Source organism: Coregonus clupeaformis, chromosome 2 (assembly GCF_020615455.1).
Source record: "Coregonus clupeaformis isolate EN_2021a chromosome 2, ASM2061545v1, whole genome shotgun sequence".
NCBI lineage: Eukaryota > Metazoa > Chordata > Actinopteri > Salmoniformes > Salmonidae > Coregonus > Coregonus clupeaformis.
Window position 1 is genome coordinate 13,714,115 of NC_059193.1, and position 24,750 is coordinate 13,738,864.

Genomic DNA, 24,750 nt, shown 5'->3' on the forward strand with positions numbered 1-24,750 from the left:
ATTCGAACCAGGATCTCTAGTGGCACAGTTAGCATTGCGATGCAGTGCCTTAGACCACTGCGCCACTCAGGAGACTACATTGTAGATTCAAGACTACATTGTCTTCACAATTCAAGGCACACTTAACCAGCATGGCTATCACAGCATTCTACAGCGATACGCCAACCCATCTGGTTTGGTCTTAGTGGGACTATCATTTGTTTTTCAACAGGACAATGACCCAACACACCTCCAGGCTGTGTAATGGCTATTTTACCAAGAAGGAGAGTGATGGAGTGCTGCATCAGATGACCTGGCCTCCACAATCACCCAACCTCAACCCAAGATGGTTTGGGATGAGTCGGACCACAGAGTGAAGGAATAGCAGCCAACAAGTGCTCAGCATATGTGGGAACTCCTTCAAGACTGTTGGAAAAGCATTTTTCGGTGAAGCTGGTTGAGAGAATGCCAAGAGTTTGCAAAGCTGTCATCAAGGCAAAGGGTGGCTATTTGAAGAATCTCAAATATAATATATTTTGATTTGTTTTAACACTTTTTTGTTTGCTACATGATTCCGTATGAGTTGTTTCATAGTTTTGATGTCTTCACTATTATTCTACAATGTAAAAAATAGTAAAAATAAAGAAAAACCCTTGAATGAGTAGGTGTGTCCAAACTTTTGACTGGTGGTGTACATCCGAGGGCCAGTCCCTCTTTGTGGCACCTGACAACACGACTGAACAGTAGTCCAGGTGCGACAAAACTAGGGCCTGTAGGACCTGCCTTGTTGATAGTTCTGTTAAGAATGCAGAGCAGCGCTTTACTATAGACAGACTTCTCCCCATCTTAGCTACTGTTGTATCAATATGTTTTGACCATGACAGTTTACAATCATGGGTTACTCCAAGCAGTTTAGTTTCCTCAACTTGCTCAATTTCGACATTATTCATTAAAATATTTAGTTGAGGTTTAGGGATTAGTGAATGATTTGTCCTAAATACAATGCCTTTAGTTTTATAAATATTTAGGACTAACTTATTCCTTGCCACCCATTCTGAAACTAACTGCCACACTTTGTTAAGTGTTGCAGTCATTTCAGTCTCTGTGGTAGCTGACGTGTATAGTGTTGAGTCGTCTGCATACATAGACACACTGGCTTTACTGAAAGCCAGTGGCATGTCGTTAGTAAAGATTTAAAAAAGTAAGGGGCCTAGACAGCTGCCCTGGGGAATTCCTGATTCTACCTGGATTTTGTTGGAGAGGCTTCCATTAAAGAACACCCTCTGTGTTCTGTTAGACAGGTAACTCTTTATCCACAATATAGCAGGGGGTGTAAAGCCATAACACATATGTTTTTCCCGCAATAGACTATGATCGATAATGTCAAAAGCTGCACTGAAGTCTAAGAAAACAGCCCGCACAATCTCTCAGCCAATCATCAGTCATTTGTGTAAGTGCTGTGCTTGTTGAATGCCCTTCCCTATAAGCGTGCTGAAAGTCTGTTGTCAATTTGTCTACTGTGTAGCATTGTATCTGGTCAAACACCATTTTCCCAAAAAGTTTACTAAGGGTTGGTAACAGGCTGATTGGTCGGCTATTTGAGCCAGTAAAGGGGGCTTTATTATCCTTAGGTAGGGGAATAACTTTTGCTTCCCTCCAAACCTGAGGGCACACACTTGCAAAAGTATTCATCCCCCTTGGCATTTTTCCTATTTCGTTGCATTACAACCTGTAATGGACATACACAATATAGTCCAAATTGGTGAAGTGGAATGAAAAAAATAACTTGTTTAGAAAAATTCTAAAAAAAATTATAACGGAAAAGTGGTGCGTGCATATATATTCACCCCCTTTGCTATGAAGCCCCTAAATAAGATTTGGTGCAACCAATTACCTTCAGAAGTCACATAATTAGTTAAATAAAGTCCACCTGTGTGCAATCTAAGTGTCGCATGATCTGTCACATGATCTCAGTATATATACACCTGCTCTGAAAGGTCCCTGAGTCTGCAACACAACTAAGCAAGGGGCACCACCAAGCAAGTGGCACCATGAAGACCAAGGAGCTCTCCAAACAGGTCAAGGACAAAGTTGTGGAGAAGTACAGATCAGGGTTGGTTTATAAAAAAATATCAGAAACTTTGAACATCCCACGGAGCACCATTAAATCCATTATTAAAAAATGGAAAGAATATGGCACCACAACAAACCTGCCAAGAGAGGGCCGCCCACCAAAACCCACGGACCAGGCAAGGAGGCCATTAATCAGAGGCAACAAAGAGACCAAAGATAACTCTGAAGGACCTGCAATGCTCCACAGCGGAGATTGGAGTATATGTCCATAGGACCACTTTAAGCCGTACACTCCACAGAGCTGGGAGACTCCCCAAACATATGGAAGAAGGTACTCTGGTCAGATGAGACTAAAATTGAGCTTTTTGGTCATCAAGGAAAACGCTATGTCTGGCGCAAACCCAACACGTCTCATCACCCCGAGAACACCATCCCAACAGTGAAGCATGGTGGTGGCAGCATCATGCTGTGGGGATGATCTTCATCGGCAGGGACTGGAAAACTGGTCAATATTGAAGGAATGATGGATGGCGCTAAATACAGGGAAATTCTTGAGGGAAACCTGTTTCAGTCTTCCAGAGATTTGAGACTGGGACGGAGGTTCACCTTCCAGCAGGACAATGACCCTAAGCATACTGCTAGTCAAAGCCCAGACCTCAATCCAATTGAGAATCTGTGGTATGACTTAAAGATTGCTGTACACCAGTGGAACCCATCCAACTTGAAGGAGCTGGAGCAGTTTTGCCTTGAAGAATGGGCAAAAATCCCAGTGGCTAGATGTGCCAAGCTTATAGAGACATACCCCAAGAGACTTGCAGCTGTAATTGCAGCAAAAGGTGGCTCTACAAAGTATTGACTTTGGGGAGGTTGTCACGACTTCCGCCGAGGCTTCCTCCCCTCCTTGTTCGGGCAGGCTTTGGCGTTCATCGTCACCGGCTTACTTGCCACTGCCACTCCAAATATCATCATTCCATTTGTCTTGTCTTGTCAATTACACACACCTGGTTCATATCCCCTCATTAGTCCGTGTATAAGTGTTCCCTCTGCCCCCTTGTCCTTGTGGGTGATTGTTTTATGTGAGTTGAGTGTTGCTGTCACGCCCTGGCTCTGGGGACTCTAGTATGTTGAGCCAGGGTGTGAGTTTTCATGTGTGTTGGTTCTAGTTGTTGTATATCTATGTTGGCCAGGGTGGCTCCCAATCGGAGACGGCTGTAGCTCGTTGTCTCTGATTGGGAGTCATACTTAGGTAGCCGTTAGGCATTCATTCATTGTGGTTTCTTGTTCCGTGTTGGTTCGTGTATGTAACCAGGGACGTCACGTTTTCGTTTTGTTCGTGTGATCATTATATAAATAAATATGTTCGCATTCAACGCTGCGCCTTGGTCCTCCTCTCTCACCGACGATCGTGACAGTTGCTCGGTTGAGCTACTCGTACCTTGTATTGCCGGGGTAGATTATTCCCCTGTGCCTGTAATTTGTTGTCGCTATCCAGCGCAACTGTGTACAACGGAATAAACTCTGTATTCTGTGATTTACCCTCCTGCTCCTGACTCCTTCTAATCACACTCATCACAGAATCACCCACCCGCTATGGAGTCAGCGGGAGAGGAGCGCATGCCTGGAGTTGTGGTACGGGTCCAGGAGCATTCCACAATGCTGGCCAGCTTGGGGGAAGCGATGGATCGGGTTCTTCAGGTCGTCCAACATCTGGAGAGGAGAGGACCCGATCTGTCGAGACCAGTTGGCCAACCGGATCCAGCCACCCACACCCCAGCACCCGGAGGGATCTAGATATCCCGACCACGGGAGTTCGACAGGATGGCGGCGCTCTGCCAAGGATTCCTCCTCCAATTGGAGCTCTACTTCTCCAGCAACAGGCCGGTCCCATCGGAGTGGGAGAAAGTGTCCGCCCTTGTTTCCTGCCTCTCGGGGAAAGCCCTGGAGTGGGCCAACGCAGTTTGGAATGAAGGAGGAGCCGCATTGGAGAACTACAGGAAGTTAGCTCGCCTCTTTCGGGCTGTCTTCGATCACCCGCCCGAAGGTCGAGAGGCGGGCGAGCGGCTGGTCCACCTGAGGCAGGAGACGAGGACCGCGCAGGACTTCGCTTTGGAGTTTCGGACTCTTGCAGCGGGGTCAGGGTGGAACGAGCGGGCCCTGATCGACCATTTCCAGTGCCATCTGCGGGAGGACGTCCGATGGGAGCTAGCCTGCCGGGACACCATGTTGTCCTTCACGCAACTGGTGGACATGGCTATCCGTTTGGACAACCTGCTGGAAGCCAGAGGACGTCCTGGAAGGGGTCTGCCCATTCCCACCCCGTCCGATTCGGATCACGAGCTGATAGAGCTGGGTGGAGCCGCCGTCCGAGAGAGCGGAGGACGACAGCTACAGTGTCACTCGGGTGGCACGAAGGGACAGTACACCACACGTGGTCGTCAACGTCCTTTTGGTCTGGAGGCGGCAGGCAGGTCACTCTCGCATCACCTCAGGTATCGAACACCCACACTCGTTCAGAGCCCTCTGCTGCGCACTGTACTCTACCTATCTACTTTCCAGATCACATGGTAGTTTCCCAGTGTAAGGCGCTAGTCGATTCAGGCGCAGCTGGGAACTTTATGGACAGGGCATTCTCACGCCGTCTAGGCATTTCATTGGTTCCCCTATCCGTTCCACTCCCCATCAGAGCACTTGATAGTCGACCATTAGGGTCCGGGTTTGTTCAGGAAGTTACTGCACCAATCACCATGATTACCCAGGAGACTCATTGTGAGCAGATCACTTTTTTTTATTATTGAGTCCCCTGCTTTCCCTGTGGTATTAGGGATCCCTTGGTTAGCAGTCCACAACCCCACCTTCTCATGGCCGCAGAGGGTTCTCACTGGGTGGTCGCGAGAGTGTCAGGATAGGTGTCTAGGTGTTTCCGTTGGTGCAACCACGGTGGAAAGTCCAGACAGTACCTCCACCGTGCGCATTCCCCCCGAATACCTCGAATACCTCGATTTGGCGCACGCATTCTCTAAAACGCAGGCTACCAAGTTACCACCTCATCGGGCGGGGGATTGCGCGATAAACCTCCGGGTAAACGCTGTACCTCGTTGTCACCGGCTTACTAGCCACTGCCGCTCCATATATCATCATTAAATTTGTCTTGTCTTGTCAATTACACACACCTGGTTCTTATCCCCTCATTAGTACATGTATAAGTGTTCCCTCTGCCCCCTTGTCCTTGTGGGTGATTGTTTTATGTGAGTTGAGTGAAGCTCGGTTGACCTACTCGTACCTTGTATTGCCGGGGTAGATTATTCCCCTGTGCCTGTATTTTGTTGGAGCTACTCGTACCTTGTATTGCCGGGGTAGATTGTTCCCCTGTGCCTGTATTTTGTTGTCGCTATCCAGCGCAACTGTGTACGACGGAATAAACTCTGTATTCTGTGATTTACCCTCCTGGCCTGACTCCTTCTAACCACACTCATCACAGAGGTGAATAGTTATGAACGCTCAAGTTTTCTGTTTATTTGTCTTATTTCTTGTTTGTTTCACAATAAAAAATATTTTGCATCTTCAAAGTGGTAGGCATGTTGTAAATCAAGTGATACAAACGCCCCAAAAATCAAGTGCAGCGTCTGGTTGCTCCTCATTACACACCACGGACCAACAAATATTCTTTACATCAACAACATAGGAATCACTACAAAACTTCAGTATGACCTCTTATACACTATATTAGGCCCAGCCTTTGGAACTTTGGTTTTCCTAGATATGGCTACTATATTGTGATCACTACATCCAATGGATTTGGATATTGCTTTCTAAAAAATGTCTGCAGCATTAGTAAAGATGTGATCAATACATGTTGATGATTTCATTCCTTTGCTGTTTGTAACTACCTTGGTAGGTTGATCGATAACCTGAACCAGATTAAAGGTTCGTCCAGTAACCCCTCAACTAACCGAAGGTACAAATATGAACCATTGACTAGCAATGGTTCCTTGAGGAACTCTGATGGTTCCTTGAGGAACTCCGATGGTTCCTTGAGGAACTCCAGGGTTCCTCGAGTCACCACTAATTCTAAGAGTGTAGGAAACAATCCAATAGGAACTGTAACAAAAAGGAACCATCCGGAAGGGGACTGGGATGGTGGGAGTTTTGAGATGGGGATAGTTCCTTTTTTTTGAGACAGTGGTTTTTGGTTTCCACATCTTTAGCTAATATGCTGTAATCTGTTGGTCTGGTTCTCTACCAGTCTAATGCTTTTTAATGAGCACTTCTTCACTGCCAAATAGTGTAAATATTGTAACTCTCCACCCACCTATGCAAATTATAGAGATTACAAAACACCCCCCAAAAACTGAAAATGGGATACAAACACACACACACACACACACACACACACACACACACACACACACACACACACACACACACACACACACACACACACACACACACACACACACACACACACACACACAGAGATACACACAGATACACACACACACACACACACAGATTCAGACACACACACACAGATGTACACACACACACACACGACACACACACACACACACACACACACACACACACAGATGCAGACACACACACACAGATGCACACACACACACACGCACACACACACACACACACACACACACACACACACACACACACACACACACAGTGGTGGAAAAAGCACCTAATTGTCATACTTGAGTAAAAGAAAGATACCTTAATAGAAAATGACTCAAGTAAAAGTGAAAGTCACCCAGTAAAATACTACTTGAGTAAAAGTCTAAAAGTATTTGGTTTTAAATCTACTTATGTATCAAAAGTAAAAGTAAAAGTATAAATCATTTCAAATTCCTTATATTATAGTTTTTTACAATCACTTTGGCACTAATTTCAGAACCTTGACGTCATTTTTCAAAACTCTAGACACAAAACTCAAAACGGTCGTCACTTGTAACACAGGCTGTCCAATGATCAAAACATTGCATTGTGCATTCATATCTTGAAAGAAATCTTGCACTTGCACAATCATTGGTTCAAAAAACAAATTAATTGTGAAATACCAATGAAACGTTAATTTAGATCACCCACACACAAGCAACCGATAGTTTCACTGTGTCATTGTTCGTACGATCATTAAATATTGTAGTACAAAATAGGTGATACATGTTTCATTATGGTACTACATGTAAATACATCCCTGTAAAAGTACTGCAGTAGTAGAGAGAATACTACAGACACAATGGAATCATTGAACAAAATCTGAAATATATTGATGAAAAACAATACAGTACTGTAAAACATCAAATGCAGTGTTCCTCAACATGCTTGCTTGTACTGTAAAAAGCAAAACATAGGAGTGATTACTGTACTTCTACATTTTCATCAACTCTGTCTTGTGGATTTGGCCACAGGTTCCCATCTACATCACAATGGATGTTTTCATTAGCCAAACATCTTGGAAAAAACCTTTGGCCATGGCGAATCCAGGCCTGACACTGGTCTGCCGTGATGTCATTGCATGCGTCATCCATGGCCTGGAGAAGAGTGACTTGTTGATGAGGGCGCCTATCATAAACCTTCCATCTCCATGTGGAGAAAAATTCCTCAATCGGGTTAAGGAAAGGAGAGTATGGGGGTAAATACAGGGTGGTAAATTGTGCATGGGCCTGAAACCATGCTTGCACCATATGAGCATGGTGGAACCTGACATTATCCCACACAATGACATAGGTCACGCCATCAGCTCTACAGGCCTGATCGAGCTCATCAAGGAAGGTTACAAGGGGACCATAGAAACTGTCTGATAAAGAATGATGATGAAATATTACATCCATAGATAATGTAGTCTAATTGGTTCATGCTCCACGCTAATTGGTGACAATGAATCTCGTTACTTTGAAACTTTCATGATCTAAACATGGAATATTGTTTGTCTGTTTCCATACAACTATGCATTAAGAGTAATGCAACAGTTACTTATCATTTTGAGCAGTTGTATCAATTGATAGTTGGATAATTGTAATGAAATGAATAGACACTCATCTGAAATGCAATGTGTGAATTGCCTTTTGAAATAGTTGTGCTTTGATGTTAAGTTGTGTCATATTGAACAGGTGATTTTTGTTAAATGAACAAATGATCTTAGTTTTATGTGTATTGTATCCAAGCAATTGAAAAAAAGTGTCAGAGTTTTGAAAAATGTGCATTTTGATCATTGGTTGTGAGTTTTGTGTCTAGAGTTTTGAAAAATGACGTCAAGTTTCTGAAATTAGTGCCAAAGTGATTGTAAAAATCTGTAAGCAAACCAGACGGCACCAATTGTCTTGTTTTTTTTTTATTGACAGATAGCCAGGGGCAGACTCCAACAAGTGGTAGACATAATTTACAAGTGAAGCATGTGTGATTAGTGAGTCTGCCAGATCAGAGGCAGCAGAGATGACCAGGGATGTTCTCTTGATAAGTACAAGTGAATTGGTAGTACAAGTGAATTTTCCTGTCCTGCTAAGCATTCAAAATGTAATGAGTACTTTTGGGAGTCAGGGAAAATGTATGGAGTAAAAAGTACATTATTTTCTTAAGGGATGTAGTGAAGTAAAATTAAAAGTTGTCAAAAATAGAAATAGTAAGTAAAGTACAGATACGCCAAAACACTACTTAAGTAGTACTTTAAAGTATTTTTACTTAAGTACTTTACACCACTGCACACACTGTATAAAGGATAGAGGGGTGGAGAAGGAAACAGGAAAAGCTTTAATGAGAGTTGTGAACATGAGGATAACCCCAGTGTTCTCTAAGAGTTGTGAACATGAGGCTAACCCCAGTGTTCTCTAAGAGTTGTGAACATGAGGATAACCCCAGTGTTCTCTAAGAGTTGTGAACATGAGGATAACCCCAGTGTTCTCTAAGAGTTGTGAACATGAGGATAACCCCAGTGTTCTCTGAGAGTTGTGAACATGAGGATAACCCCAGTGTCCTCTGAGAGTTGTGAACATGAGGATAACCCCAGTGTTCTCTAAGAGTTGTGAACATGAGGATAACCCCAGGTTCTCTAAGAGTTGTGAACATGAGGATAACCCTCAGTGTTCTCTGAGAGTTGTGAACATGAGGATAACCCCAGTGTTCTCTAAGAGTTGTGAACATGAGGATAACCCCAGTGTTCTCTAAGAGTTGTGAACATGAGGATAACCCCAGTGTTCTCTGAGAATTGTGAACATGAGGATAACCCCAGTGTCCTCTGAGAGTTGTGAACATGAGGATAACCCCAGTGTTCTCTAAGAGTTGTGAACATGAGGATAACCCCAGTGTTCTCTAAGAGTTGTGAACATGAGGATAACCCCAGTGTTCTCTGAGAGTTGTGAACATGAGGATAACCCCAGTGTTCTCTGAGAGTTGTGAACATGAGGCTAACCCCAGTGTTCTCTAAGAGTTGTGAACATGAGGATAACCCCAGTGTTCTCTAAGAGTTGTGAACATGAGGATAACCCCAGTGTTCTCTAAGAGTTGTGAACATGAGGATAACCCCAGTGTTCTCTAAGAGTTGTGAACATGAGAATAACCCCAGTGTTCTCTGAGAGTTGTGAACATGAGGATAACCCCAGTGTCCTCTGAGAGTTGTGAACATGAGGATAACCCCAGTGTTCTCTAAGAGTTGTGAACATGAGGATAACCCCAGTGTTCTCTAAGAGTTGTGAACATGAGGATAACCCCAGTGTTCTCTAAGAGTTGTGAACATGAGGATAACCCCAGTGTTCTCTAAGAGTTGTGAACATGAGGATAACCCCAGTGTTCTCTGAGAGTTGTGAACATGAGGATAACCCCAGTGTTCTCTAAGAGTTGGATGTCAGGAAACTAAACGACTAAAGCTGCCATCAATTAGCTTTATCTCTATTTGCCTCGGACCTGGTGATGAGAGGAGACACATTGCACTGTATTGCACTCAGGAGATGAACAAGGTTAATGTGGATTAATGATGACATAATGATACAACTATCAACAGTCATGGTTCAGTCTATAAAGGATTACATTAGACAAGGAGGGACATGTTTCCAGTCTATAAAGGATTACATTAGACAAGGAGGGACATGTATTAATCATAATGTATTACTGACAGAGAGAGATAACACAATGGAACAGATCATATTCATCAGACCACACTGTTTCTGCATCCCAAATGGCATATATTAGAGCAAAGAAAAACTCCAGACAAAACGCAGTTGTGGAGGTATAGCTGCTGGGTAGAAGAAGTCAACTGTTCTGAATTGAGATTAATAGGTTAGTTAACCTCTGCTGTTTTAATCACGTGCAAACATCTGGTTTGAGTTTGAATGACTAACTTTGATTAGTTAGTTAAACAACAGCCTGAACCCTGTGGTTTTTCACAATCAGGATTTAGAATGCTGCATATTATAAATTCAACATCCACTCTGGATGAACTTGTATGTTGCTTCAGAAAACACAGGGTGTAGAAACTGAATTAAAAACAGCTAATGAATGACATTAACATTCTAATCAGAGATTTTCAACAATAATAGAGCCACATACATACCCATACACTGTCCAGAGAGGTGGCTTGGTCTCCTCGGCCTTATACAGGATACCATTAAGGAAGAGGTGGGTAGCCACATGGGCCAGACCCCTGTCAACGAGTGGTAGACTTGTCTACATCAGACTGGGTCGGGCAGAGAGACAGAGGGAGAGAGAGGGAGGGAGAGAGAGAGAGAGAGAGAGAGAGAGAGAGAGAGAGAGAGAGAGAGAGAGAGAGAGAGAGGGAGAGAGAGAGAGAGAGAGAGAGAGTGTGTGTGTGTCCCGTCCCTGATCAGACTTGTCTGTCCTCATTGTGATGGGGGTTCGGCTTGTTGTGTTTGTGAGTCACATTCAACGTGATAATCGAGCTGAGTCATACAGACACAAAGAACAGTGTTGTTTTCCATGACCCCCACACCCCAAAACAAAGACAATCGCACTCCAAACACACACACGGAGGTACACACATGCTCCTCCAAAACAATGCATTTCACACACTATTCACTGGGCACAAACTGGTTAAATCAACATTGTTTCAATGTAATTCGTCAACATACTGTGACATGGAATCTACGTGGAAAATACATTGGATTTGAGAAAAAGTCATCATCATTTTTTGGGGAACGTAAGGTTTATGTCATCACGGTAACCAATTTTCAACATTGACAAACCTTATATAAAATATGTTGAATTTGTACCTTTGAAACAATGTCAGATCTTCAACGTAATATCCACTATAAAAAAAAAAACAATAGTGCAGCGCCTCCTACTGGAGTGTTGATCTGACTACAGCTCCCCTTTGGTCTCCCATCTAATATTTTTCACTGATAACTACCAATGTGCTATCGTGAGATTGACTACTGGCTGATCTCCACTTAATAGATTCACTGTTGCTGTCGAAGTTATTGCAAAGGGTAGGTTCAACAGAGCAAATGAAATGTAACAATACTTTATAAATCATATATCATCAATGAAGCTATTTAGGCCTGTGCAGCATTATGGAAGTCATCAACAGCTATTGTTTCAATTCAACCCAGATTTCAACTAAAAATAAACAAATTGGAATGTACAAGTCATTAGTACAGTAAATATGTTGAATTCACATCTCCATCGCAGCCCCCCCAAAAAAAGTTAAAGAATTGGATTTAAATCGAATTAAACTGTATTTAACGTTTATTTTTATTTGATTTAGTCCTATTCTTTAACTTACATTTTTGGTTGAAATGTGTACGTGAATCCAACGTATCAATTATTCATTTGTATTTGTAGACAAACTGGAATTAAAACCACACTCAGTTGCACAGACGGAGCAGAAGATACATCTCCTTCAAAAGTTATCCAGAGCGACTTAGTTAGTGAGTGCATACATTTTTTTTATACTGGCCCCCCGTGGGAATCAAACCCACAACCCTGGCGTTGCAAACTGCATGCTCTACCAACTGAGCTACGTCCCTGCCAGCCATGCCCTCCCCTACCCTGGGCCAATTGTGCGCCACCCCATGGGTCTCCCGGTCACGGCAGAGCTAGATTTGAACCAGGATCTCTAGTGGCACAGCTAGCACTCGCGATGCAGTGCCTTAGACCACTGCGCCACTGGGAGACTAAATAAATGTCTTTTTATGTTATCATAGAAATCATTTAGGGTCAATGGTCTGTGGAAATCTTCACAATTGCTATAATAATCTGCACAGAATCTGAAACGGCACGGTGATCACTTGCACCATGTACTTTAATGTAACATCAACCAACTGCAACCCAGGTCATTTGGTCCTGCTATTAGATCACACAGTGACAACACATTAAGTTGTTGTATGTAAATAAACTAAATATCTGACATTGTATTCCATTTTAACTTTGCTGTGTTTTTAAATGGTTAAAGAGTGCAGTGATAAGACATTTAGGTGACAACTAAACCAAAAATCAGACATTGATTTTCCATTGGAATTTGGTTGTGCTTTTATATGGTTGAAAGCATAGTGCTAACACATTGGGAATTCAACAAACTTTTGGCTTTATTTTTGAGTGGATGAAAATAGGTTGGAATCTCACCGATCAACGCATCTACCAAATATGCAATCCTCCACGTTGAAATGAAGTGGTCCGCCCAGTGGATACCTGATGTATCGCACTGAGACCAATGAGAGGAGGAAAATAGTTTAGTATCGTTTAGACACAATGGCTGCTTATCAACTCACTTTCCTATATAGTGCACTACTTACATTATTTATGTAGTACACTATATAGGGAATAAGGTGCCATTTGGACCCATAATATAATAATATGCCATTTGTAGACGCTTTTATCCAGCGACCTACAGTCAACTGCGTGCATTATTTTATTTTTTTGTGTATGGTGGTCCCGGGGATCGAACCCCACTACCTTGGTGTTCAAGCGCGCGTGCTCTACTCAGCTGAGCTACAGAGCACCACCCATGATGACAAGAGCTCTCTTTGATTCCTATTGATGTGTGAAGGAGGGCGACGGACGCCGCTGAACATCAATCTGGTTATCATCGTTTGGGAATTTTACAACATCATTTTGAGGTTTGCCTGTTTTTCTTCTCACATGATTGGGTTTGTATTATTCGTATACTGATTCTGACGGATGTGTCACTAGTGAAGTTTGAGAGTTGGATGCTAAGTTGAGTACATTTCACACGTTCACATCAAGTTGATGTTTATAATCTTGGATCTACAAAGTGGTGACCATCTGTTCCGAGGAGGACATCTGTTGAAGAAGAATGTCCTGAGTTCAGTTCTGATTAAAATCTTTCAATGTAATCTGTAAATATTTGTTCACCACAAGACCCGTGGACATGTGTTGGAGTTGGAGTCCTTCAGACTGACATGACGTCACTGGGAAAGCAGTGGTAAACATCAGCAAGGATGTTCAATTGTCTTACAATCTCTCAAATCCTGGAACTACACTACCTCTGTCTGTCTTTATTCAGAACTAGCACTAACTCTACAGTGAAATCACTGGGAAAGCTTAGAGAAAGTTTTGGCTTTCATGGGAAAACAACATCAAAACGTCTCAATATACAGTGCCAGTCAAAAGTTTGACACACCTACTCATTCAAAGGGTTTTCCTTTATTTTGTACTATCTTTCTACATTGTAGAATAATAGTAGAAGACATCAAAACTATGAAATAACACATATGGAATCATGTATTACAGCTTTTTTTTTAAACACATCAATATATATTTTAGATTTTGGGATTATTCAATGTAGCCACCCTTTGCCTTGATGACAGCTTTGCACACTCTGGCATTCACCTCAAATGCTTTTCCAACAGTCTTGAAGGAGTTCCCACACATGCTGAGCTCTTGTTGGCTTTGCCTTTTCCTTCCACTCTGCGGTCCAACTCATCCCAAACCATCTCAATTGGGTTGAGATGGGTGATAGTGGAGGCCAGGTCATCTGATCCAGCACTCCAAATAGCCCTTACACAGCCTGCAGGTGTGTTGGGTCACGTGTCCTGTTGAAAACAAATGATAGTCCCCACACTAAGTGCAAACCAGATGGGATGTATACGGCTGCCAGAATGCTGTGGTAGCCATGCTGGTTAAGTGGCCTTGAATTCTAAATAAATCACAGACGGTGTCACCAGCAAAGCACCATACACCATAACACTCCTCCTCCATTCTTCACGGTGGGAACCACACACGCGGATAATCCGTTTCACCTACTCTCGTCTCATAAAGACACGTGGTCGACATAAGATCTCAAATTTGGACTCATCAGACCAAAGGACAGATTTCCACTAGTCTAATGTCCCATTGCTCGTATTTCTTGGCCCAAACAAGTCTCTTCTTTTGTTGGTGTCCCTTTAGTAGTGGTTTCTTTGCAGAAATTCAGCCATGAAAGCCCGATTCACATAGTCTCCTCTGAACCGTTGATGTTGAGATGTGTCTGTTACTTGAACTCTGTGAAGCATTTATTTGGGCTGCAATTTCTGAGGCTGGTAACTCTAATAAACATATCTTCTGCAGCAGAGGTAACTCTGGGTCTTCCATTCCTGTGGCGGTCCTCATGAGAGCCAGTTTCATCATAACGCTTGATGGTTTTTTGCGACTGCACTTGAAGAAACGTTCAAAGTTCTTGACATTTTCCGTATTGACTGACCTTCTGTCTTAAGTAATGATGGACTTATGCTTTCTCTTTGCTTATTTGAGCTGTTCTTGCGCATAATATGGATTTGGTCTTTTACCAAATCAGGCTTCTTCTGTATGCCACCCCTACCTTGTCTAACACAACTGATTGGCTCAAACGCATTAAGAAGGAAAGAAATTCCACAAATTAAATTTTAACAATACACACTGTTAATTGTAATGCATTCAGGTGACTACCCTTCTGTGGCTGGTTGAGAGAATGCCAGAGTGTGCAAGCTGTCATCAAGGAAAAGGGTGGCTACTCTGAAGAATCTGAAATATAACATATATTTTGTTTGTTTAACACTTTTTGGTTACTACATGATTCCATATGTGTTATTTCATAGTGTTGATGTCTTACTATTATTCTGCAATGTAGAAAATAGTAAAAAAATAAAGAAAACCCTCGAATGAGAAATTCGTGTCCAAACTTTTGACTGGTAATTGCCTATATCCCTCAAATCCTGAACTTTATAACCTCTGTGTTTCTCCTGATTCATAACTTCATAATCTGAACAATTTCAGCAGAACATAAACATAACCTCAAACCTGAGCGTGTTTCCAACATTCCACCAACTAGCCAGCGATGCTGTTTTGGATGCTATTCTACAAACATCAACAAGAACATCCAGCCTTTATGTCTTCTGTTCCTAAGTCTGAACTGACTTACAACTCCCCACTTGTTTTTGGAAGCATTCAGACTGCCAGTAAATCCACCCAGTGATCTGGTTGTGGATCGTCTCTCTTGCAGTTACCCACTCTGCTGTAGTACCCACTCTATGCATAGTAGCCACTCATCTGTAATACCCACTCTATACAGTACCCTCTCTGTCAAGTACCCACTCTATATTCAGTACCACACTCTATACAAGTACCCATTCCTATACAAGTGCACCACTCTATACAGTACCCCACTCTATGCAGTACCGCCACTCTATATAGTAGCCACTCTATACAGTACCACATTCTTGTGCAGTGCCCACTCTATACAGTACCCACTCTGCCACAGTACCCACTCTATGGTATCCCCTCTATGCAGTACCACTCTATGCAGTAGCCCACTCTATGCAGTAGCCACACTCTGCTCCCGCAGTACCCACTCTGCATACCAGTACCCACTCTATGAAGTTCCCACTCTATGCAATACCCTCTCATCTTGTGCCACTCTATGTTCTCCCCACTCTATATAGTGCCCACTCTATACAGTACCCCACTCTCTGTAATACCACTCTATATAGCAGTGCTCCCCAGCTGCTGCATACTCCTCTACATACCCACTCTCTGCAGTACCCTCTATAAGTTGTCCACTCTATGCATACCCACTCTGTGCAGTAGCCACTCTGTGCAGTACCCACTCCTGCATGTAGTACCCACTCTATGTAGTACCCACTCTATGTGTACCCACTCATAGAACCCCTCTATGTAGTACCCACTCTATACAAGTAGCCACTCTATGTAGTACCCACTCTGTGCAGTACCCACTCTATGCAGTACTCTCTCTGTGCAGTACCCCACTCTATGCTAGTACCCTCCTCTATCATTTCCCGCTCTTGTAGTACCACTCATGTAGTAATAGGGAATGGGAGTAAGTGGTATGACTTGTCGGGTGAGTGACAGAGAGCATTCTGAGAGGGTTTCAAGTGCATCCGTTACCGATCCATAATGTCCTCAGGCTGGTACACTTGCATGGCAGTCCTTGTTAACAAAAACACAACACAACACACACACACGCACACACAACACACACACACGCAAGGGAAGCTCCTGCTCTCTCCTGTTCAGACAAGGGCATTCAGCGATAGCCTCCCAACTAATTTCTAGGTTTTGCTCAATTTAGCAATTCCTGGTTCATGATTCCTCTTCCCACAAAGGAGGAAGGAAGAGGAAGGAGAAGGACAGGAGAAGGGAAGGAGGAGGAGGCAGTGACTAGGCCGGCCCACGGCTATGCACTTGGCTTGTGACCGAAGGTGATGACGACAATCAAAACAACCTCCAGTCCAGACTTCAATCAACCTCCAGAAATGATGTTCTTTCTGTCTCTCTCTCTCTCTCTCTCTCTCTCTCTCTCTCTCCCTCTCTCCCGCTCTCTTTCTCTCTCTCTCTCTCTCTCTCTCTCCTCTCTCTCTCCTCTCTCCCTCTCTCTCTCTCTCTCTCTCTCTCTCTCCTCTCCTCTCTCTCTCTCTCCTCTCCCTCTCTCTCTCTCTCTCTCTCTCCTCTCTCTCCTCTCCTCTCCCTCTCTCTTTCCCTCCCTCTCCCTCTCCTCTGTCTTGTTTAATCTCCTACATTATGTGAGAGTAAAGCTTGCAAGTGAAGTGGTATGACATGTGCGAATTACCCACACTGAGGGCACGTTTGCCACACTGGGCACTGCACGCCCACCACTGGGAGCAAGGCTGCAGGCACGGCCCCACACTGGAAGCATGGCCCCACACTGGGAGCACCACGACTGGGAGGCACGGCCCCACCACTGGGGCTTCAACGACTGGGAGCCACATGGCCCCACACTGGGAAACCACGACTAGAGCCACCGGCCCACGCCTAGGAGCAGGCTGGAGCCACGTGCACCTGACGCCCACACTGGGAGCGCGACCCACACTGAGAGCCCACGGCCCACACTGGGAGCCACGGCCCACACTGGAGGTTCACGACCTGGGAGCCCGGCCCTACACTGGGGGCTCGACATAGTGACCACACGGGGCACATTTTACATACATTTACATTTTTAGTCATTTAGCAGGCAGCTCTTATCCCAGCCGACTTACAGTTATTAAATACAATATATATATATTTTTTATTTTTTGCCACATGTTTTTACTGGCCCCAGAAACGAGACCCCACAACCTGGCGTTACAAGCCTTACTTGCTCTATCAGCTGAGGCTACATCCCTGCACGGCCCATTCCTCCCCTAGCCTGGGCGGCGCTTTAGGAGCACGGCCCACCCTGGGAGCACGGCTGGGGCACCGGCCCACACCAGGAGCACGGCGCTCCCCCACCAGGCAGCACGGCTAGGAGCACAGCCCACACTAGGAGCACATTTTTTAATTTACATTTTAGTCATTCTTGGGCTCTTATGCGACTTACAGTTAGTGAATACATCTTTATTTTTTCTACCTGCTGCCCCCAGTAGAAAGCTCAAACCCCACAAGCCTGTGCGTTACATGCATGCGTGCTCTCTCAACTGAGAGCTACATCTGCATGCCATTCCCTCACCCCTACCTGGGGCCCAGTCGCTGGGGCAGTGTGCGCCGCCTACGGTCTCTCGGTGCCGGCGCTCGAACAAACCTGGGTCGAACCAGATCTCTGGTGGCTACAGTTAGCACTGCGATGCGGTGCCTAGATCCACCATACGCCACTCCAGGAGAGTACAGCCCCACAGGGCCACGGCCCACCCTGGGAGCACGGCCAGGGCACGGCCCCCACTCAGGAACCCACAGCTAGGTGCACAGCCACCCCGGGAGCCACGGCAGGCACGGCCCCATATTGGGCACGACTGGAGAGGCCCACACTGGCCCACCACAGCCCACCCTAGGGCACGAGCTGGGGCACGGCCCCCACACTGGGAGCACCACCCACGCAAGGGGCCAGGACTGGGAGCACGGCCACACACTCGAGCCGACCCACACTGGGGAGCACGACTGGATTGCGGCCCCGCCCTGGGAGCACGACAGACCACGGCCCACACTAGCACAGCCCCACCTGGGGAGCACGGCTGCACACTGGGAGCACGACCCACACTGAGAAGCCACGACTGGGAGAACGGCCCACGCCCTGGGAGCACGACTGGATGCACGGCCCACACTGGGAGCGGCTCACACACTGCGGAGCACGGCCCACACTGGGGGCACGCCCACACACTGGGGCCTGGCACTGGGAGGCACGGCCCACCCTGGGAGCTCGACTGGCCGCCACGCCTGCTACCTGGGAGCACGACTGGGGGCCACAGGCCGCACCTGGGAGCGCCCGGCCACCTGGAGCCACGGCCCACACTACGGGCCACGGCCCACCCTGGAGCACCTGACTGGGGCTTACGGCCCACCCTGGGAGAACACACGACTGGAGAGCACAGCCCGCACTGGGGGCTCACGGCCCACACACGGAGCACCGACTGGGAGCGCGCCCACACTGGAGCACGGCCCACACTGGGAGCACGACTTTGGGGGCACGACTGGAGCACCCGGCCCACACTGGGGAGCACACAGCCTACACTGGGAGAAACAGGTAGAGAACTAGTAAGTGTACAGAATAAATATAATACCTATAATGAGTGTGTAAAGCCAACACGGCATGCCAAAGTTTCTTTCCTCCCAAATTCTTAGAAAGCTTGAAGATAACACTTAAAAGTTTGAAAAGCTTCGAAGGAGTGCTGAAATATGCAGCCTTCATTTGTCGAAACTCACTGTAACAAAAATGTAAGCGCCCAACTTCTTAAGGTCCATGTTTCATGAGCTCGAAATAAAAAGATCCCCAGAAATTTTCCCAGGCGATAGCGTATTTATCTCCAATTTTTTTGCACAGTGTTTTATTGTTTCATTCCTGTGGTGAGCATTTCTCCTTTTGTCAGATAATCCATCCACCTGACAGGTGTGGCATATCAGAAGCTGATGAAAACATAGATCATTACAGTGCTGCCTTGTGCTGGGGACAATAAAGAGCCCTCTCTAAAATGCGCAGTTTTGTCACAGCTACTGTGCCTACAGATGTCTCAAGTTTTGAGGAGCATGCAATTGTATGCCTGTTTGCCAGGAATATCCCCTGAGCTTCGTTGCCGGATAATTGAATGTTCATTTCTCTCATCATCAACTGCCGCCTCCAACGTCTGAGAGTATTTCTGTCTGTAATACAGCCCTTCTGATTGGCTGGGCCTGGCTCTCCAGTGGGGGGGCCTGTGCACTCCAAGGCTCACCCCTTAGCTGTGACCACTTTGTCCGGTCATGTGAAATCCATAGATTAGGGCCTTTGAATTTATTTTCCCAATTGGCTGATTTCCTTAAATGAACTTTATGCTAGGTAAGCTTATATTTTGAAATTCTTGCAGAAGTTGTGTTAATATTTTGTTCAGTGTCTGTGTGGGCTGGGCAACACTTTCTCTAAAACAACAACACAAAAGCCACTGTGAGAAAAAGTGCTGCCTGTTTCCAAGCAAACCAAAAACTTAACCAGCTTGTTATTCACAAAGTCATGTGAAATTATACTACATCAATACCAGTTTTGCTGAATAAATTAGTTTTGTTATACCAGACTCAGGTGTCAAATTCATCATCCAACATAACTAGTAGCATCTCTAATAACTATTCATATATGTCCAATATATAGGCAAAACAACTGGCTATTATTACTCTCTCTATCCATTATACTAGTCAAATCTGCCTGACTATTACCACAGGAAGGTCCCACAATACAGCTTCTCCAGCTAGCCCCTATCCCTCCATCTAAACACCGTCTAACGTTACACCCTACACTGGTGCTCTAGGGTCCCTAATCAGGGCTAGCCACGTCAAAGCTCCACACGGATCTAAGTCCAGACACAGAGCTGGAAGGCTGTCGGTGACAGCACTGGAGCTGACCTACAGTGCTAACCATAACCACCCAGCCCTTTATCCAACCCCCGCTGCAAGCCTGCAACACTCCACAAAGAAAGTAACAAAACAGACATTGAGATGTTTTTCTCGGTTAGTTCAAACGAGGTTGGCATTTCAAAGTTCATGTTTCCCGATGTGTCCCCTTTTCGAGTCTCTGCATTCTCTCGTTTCCCCCCTCAGGAGTACTTACATCTGACAAATCAACATCATCATGCATTCTCTCCATTCCCTCAGAAGAGATAGTCTTACACCTTGACAATCAATCATCATCACACATTCTCCCATTTCCCCCTCAGAGATAGTCATCACCTGGCAGATCAACATCATCTTGCATTCTCTCCATCCCCCCCACTCAGAGAGATAGTCTTACAACTGACAGATCAACATAATTTGAGTGTTGGTAAGTAAAGTCCATGCATCTAAGCGTCACTGTGTGCCAAGAAGTCTAATCTAGCCGTTACAGTATGTCCTGTATAACGGATGTGCAGCTGTACAGTAGTTGTATAGGTGGATGCAGCTCACCCTGCCTCCGGTGAGTCCAGTATGAGGCGCGTGGCTGAGTTTGTACTGCCCCTTTTCCAGCTCTGCTCCCCCTTCTTCCTCTCTCTGGGTCGGACTCTCCATGTCTATACTCTCTCTCTCTCTCCTCTCTCTCTCTCTCTCTCTCTCTCTCTCTCTCTCTCTCTCATCTCTCTCTCGTCTCTCTCTCTCTCTCTCTCTCTCTCTCTCTCTCTCTCTCTCTCTCTCTCTCTCTCTCTCTCATCTCTCTCTCATCTCCTCTCTCTCTCTCTCTCTCTCTCTCTCTCTCCTCTCTCTCTCTCTCTCTCCCTACTATCTCCTCCTTCTCCTCTCTCTCTCTCTCTCTCTCTCTCCCCCTCTCTCTCCTCATCTCTCTCTCTCTCTCTCTCTATGCTCTCGATCTCTCTCTATCTCTCTCTCATCTCTCTCTCTCTCTCTCTCTCTCTCTCTCTCTCTCTTCCCTCTCTCTCTCTCTCAGCTCTGAAGCCTGCTGCGCCCTCTCTCTCTCTCTCCATCTCTCGCTCTCTCTCTCTCTCTCTCTCTCTCTCTCTCTCTCTCTCTCTCTCTCATCTCTCTCTCTCCTCTCTCTCTCTCTCTCTCTCCCCCCCCCCCCCCCTCTCTCTCTCTCTCTCTCTCGTCTCTCTCATCTCTCTCTCTCTCTCTCTCTCTCTCCCTCTCTCCTCTCTCTCTCTCTCTCTCTCCCTCTCTCTCTCTCTCTCTCTCTCTCTCTCTCTCTCTCTCTCTCTCTCTCTCTCTCCCCCTCTCTCTCTCTCTCTCTCCTCTCTCTCTCTCTCTCTCTCTCTCTCTCTCTCTCTCTCTCTCTCCTGTGCCTTTAATTGAATCAGACAAAAAGGGAGAAAGAAAGAGAAAGGAAGAAGAGTGTAGTCGTACTTGGAGCACAGTAGGCTCTTTGTCTGGCCTCCTGTTCGCCCTATGGTTTCCCTTCAAGCTTGCATGCTGAACACATTATGCCATCATTTATTTTTCATTTTCCTTTCAGGGGATGTATGAGAGAGACACCAGGGGAGGGGCCAGCTCTGGGTGTGCAAGGGGACCTGAGAGCGATTGCTCAGCAGGATGTCTAGGGGGAACACTAGGAGGAGCCAGCACAGGGATGTCCAGGGAACCTGGGGAGGAGGCTGCTGCAGGGATGTGTGGGGGAACTTCGGAGAGCCAAGCACAAGAATGTTATGGGAGGACCCAAGAGGGAGCACACAAGAGGGAACACAGCCAACACGGGATGTCGGGGGGGACTGAGAGGGGCCCGCTTTAAAGGGATGTATGGGGGACTGGGAGGAGCCAGCACAGGGGATGGTAGGGACGAGGGGGAGACACGGGATGTATGGAGGACCTAGGAGGAGCCACACGGATGCGGAGGGACCGGGAGAGCCAGCACGGGGATGGTGGGGAGCCCTGGGAGGAGCCAGCGCAGGGATGTGTGGAGGGACCTGGGAGAGCCAGCACGGGGATGGCTAGAGGCACATAGGAGGGCCAGCAAGGATGTTGATGGGGATACACCTGGGCCACACAAGGATGAGAGGGAACAAGGAGGAGGCCACCGGGGATATGTAAGGGAACCTGGGAAGGGCCAGCACGAGATGTATGGGAACCCAGGAGGGGGCCACACAGAGGGATGTCTAGGGGGACCTGGGAGGGAGCCAGCACAGGTGTCTAGGGGACCCAAGGAGAGCCACACAGGGATGTCTGGGGGGACCCAGGAGAGGAGCCAGCACAGGGATGTATAGGGGGACATGGGAGGGATCCGACAGGGGATGTGTAGGGGGACCCAGGGAGGCCAGCAGGGATGATATATATATATAGGGGGACTCGGGAGGAGCCAGCACAGGGATGTAGGGGGGGGACTGGAGGGGCCAACAGTTTGAACTGAAACCAACGGTGTGTATGGGGGGGACCTGGGAGAGAACGCTTTAGCACTAGGGATATATAAAGGACCGGGGGAGCAGCGGGTGGAGATGAGGAAGAACCGGAGGGGCCAGCACAGGGAGTGCCTGGGAGGAACTACAGGAGGAGCCAGCACTAGGGATGTATGGAGGGAACCTGGGAGGGGCCAGCACGTGAGGGATGTATGGGGGAACCTGGGAGGGAGCCCACACAGGGGACATGTGTAGAGGGGACCCAGAGGAGACCAACACAGGGATATATGAGGGGAAACAGGCCACACAGGGGATGTATGGGGAACACAGGAGAGGGAGCCAGCATACGAGGGATGTATGGGGGGACACAGAGAAGGCCAAGGGGATGTAGGGGAGACTAGGAGGCCAGGGGATGTATGCGGGGAACACTGGGAGGAGCCACACGAGGGATGTATGGAGAGGGGAACTGAGAAGGGAGCAGCACCTTAGGGGATGTATAGGGGAACCTGGGAGGGCCATGCCGAGGGATGTATGGAGGGACCAAGAACCACACAGAATATATGAAAGGGAACCAAGGAGGAGCCAACAAGGGACCTTGTATAGACCTGGGAGGGGCCAGCACAGGGATGATGGAGGGACCTGAGAGGCCAGCCCTTTTGAGATATAGGGGAACCTGGGGGGCCACACCAGGGATGTGGGGGGACATGGGGGGCCAGCACCGGATGTATAGGGACCTGGGGAGGAGCTCGGCACGAGGGATGATGGGGGCCTGGGGGGCCAGCACCAGGATGTATGGGGGAATAGGAAGAGCCAGCACAGGGATGTATAGGGGAACCTAGGAGGGAGCCAGCACAGGGGATGTCTGGGGGGACCTGGGAGAGCCCCAGCAGCAGGGATGTGTGGAGAGGGAGGAACTGGGAGGAGCCAGCACGAGGGATGTATGGGGGGACCTGGGAGGGAGCCACACCGAGGATGTGTGGAGGGCCTGGGAGAGGGCCACACCAGGGACTGTAGGGGGGAACTGGGAGGGGGCAGACGGGGATGTATGGAGGGGTAGGAAGGAGCCATTCAGATGGGCCGGGAACAGGATGTGGGAGGGGACCTAGGAGGGGGCTGGCATGCAGGGATGTGTGGAGGACCTAGGGGGGCTAAGCACAGGGATGTATAAGGGACACAGGAGGAACTTTTGGGGATGTATGGGGAACTGGGAGGGGGGCCAGCATCGCAGGGATGTATGGAGGAACCTGAGAAGGGAGCCAGCTTACAGGGATGTATGAAGGGAACCTGCAGGGGCCAACACAGGGATGTATGGAGGGGACTAAGGGAGCCGCTTTGGGGAATATGGGAACCTGGGAGGGCCAGCCTTCGGGGATGTATGAGGGGACCTGGGAGAGCCAGCTCGTGGGTGTATGGGGGACCTGGGGAGGCCAGCCGGGATGTGTGGAGGACCTGGGAGGGGCCAACACAAGGGATGCATGAGGGGAACCTGGGAGAGCCAGCTACAGGGATGTATGGGAACCTGGGGAGGGCTCAGCACCGGGGATGTGGGGGGATGGAGCCACAGATGATGGAGGGACAGAGGGCGTGCTAGGCCAGCAGAGGTGTATGTATTGGGGGATAGGAGAGCCAGCACGAGATATATAAGGATGGGAGGGGCCAACGGGGATGTATGGGGGAACTGGGAGGGAGCCAGCACGGGGATGTATAGGGGGGACTGGGAGGGGTGCCCACACAGGGATGCATGGGAACCTGGGAGAGGAGCCAGCACAGGGATGGGGGGGGGACCCAGGAAACCGTATGAGGAAGGGGAGAAGGGATGTATATATATGGATGTTGGCTTCCTCCTGGTGGTCTCCCTCCTGTATTCTACTTTTCCGTTTTCCCTCCTAATCAAATCACCGAACAAAGAATGAATATACAAGTATCAGTCATTCTTGCAGTAGCAGTCAGTAAAAACAAATAGAGGGATTAAACCTTTTTGTTAGACGCCTTTTAGACCCTAGGCTTAGCGCTCTGTAGCCCAGTGCTGGTGGTAAGAGGG

The 24,750-nt window shown here is 47.1% G+C and overlaps 1 protein-coding gene across 1 annotated transcript in view; it reads right to left on the bottom strand.

Moving 5' to 3' along the window:
• Positions 1-10,690, bottom strand: part of LOC121587410 (synaptopodin) — a 50,654-nt gene extending 39,964 nt beyond the window's left edge. The window contains exon 1 of the mRNA XM_041904298.2: positions 10,607-10,690. The gene's annotated coding sequence lies outside the window, so the exon portion shown is untranslated. The remainder of the gene's footprint in view (positions 1-10,606) is intronic.
• Between the last annotated feature and the right edge of the window lie 14,060 nt (positions 10,691-24,750).